Below are 1,102 nucleotides of genomic sequence, written 5' to 3' on the forward strand. Positions count from 1 at the left end.
AATCAACAGCCGAAGCTCAGAATGCCTTTATTCGATCTACTGCTGAAGCTCAGAATGCATTGTTTTGTTCTAAATTTTAGAAGTTGTCTATGCTGATCAGGGGTGACTAGAACATTGCTATTCCTGATGATCAGATTGATTTTCCTCCACCTCAACCATAGTTTAGAAGACTTTAGACCTAGGACATCTTACCCTTAGGTTTATTTCTTCTTTATTGCACTTTATGGACTCAGTTGTTGTTACTGTTTCAAGTCTTATGGTGTGCCTCTTTATTTGTCTCTGCTTGACATATTATGGTTTGCAATGGTTGCTGAATACTTTTACTCTTTATGCTATGTTATTAGTTTTGTGCTTAATTATGTCAAAATAGCTTATTTGGTTATGTGAATGGTTCTTGATCATATGAGATGTTTATGGTGCATAAAATAAGCTAGTTATTGCACTATATTGCTTATCATGCTAATTGATATGGTAAATCTTGTATGCCGTTCGCTTTTCCTCTTAGTTATTTTATTGTTTAAACAAGCGCATTTTTTCAAGCCACCGAAAATAAAACAGGTTAATAGTTAAATCCTAAAAGTAATTCATTAACTTCGTTTTATGTTTAACTACATATCTCTGCCTACTTTTGACCTGGGTTATCTTTTTGATAATGTCAAAAGGGGGAGAAAGGTTGTTTTGTTGTTGTTTGATTGTGCATTGTGCAGGTTGATCGTAATAACTGCTTCCGAAATATTAGCGCATCATATCAATCAGTGCCAATACAATCTTCAAGCTAATTCATCAAACAATTGGTGTAGTATTTTGTCATCATAAAAAAGGGGGAGATTGAAAGTGCGCATGTGAAGAGAGTACTTTGGAAAGCTTTCTCACTCTGTGTTTAGTTTTGATGAGGACAACTTGTGATTATAAGAGCTTGAAGATCATCAACAAATCAACATGCTTAAGTCTCAGGTTGGTATTAGACTTAGACTAGTAATTAGTTTTGGTTGAGTCTAAGGCTTAGGTAAACTCAATACATGTCTCATATGCATAAAACTTTAAATCATTTTAAGTTTTGAGATATGTCATTTATAATATGTTCATGCATCATATAAATACA

This window comes from Lupinus angustifolius, chromosome LG12 (assembly GCF_001865875.1).
Source record: "Lupinus angustifolius cultivar Tanjil chromosome LG12, LupAngTanjil_v1.0, whole genome shotgun sequence".
Taxonomy (NCBI): Eukaryota; Viridiplantae; Streptophyta; class Magnoliopsida; order Fabales; family Fabaceae; genus Lupinus; species Lupinus angustifolius.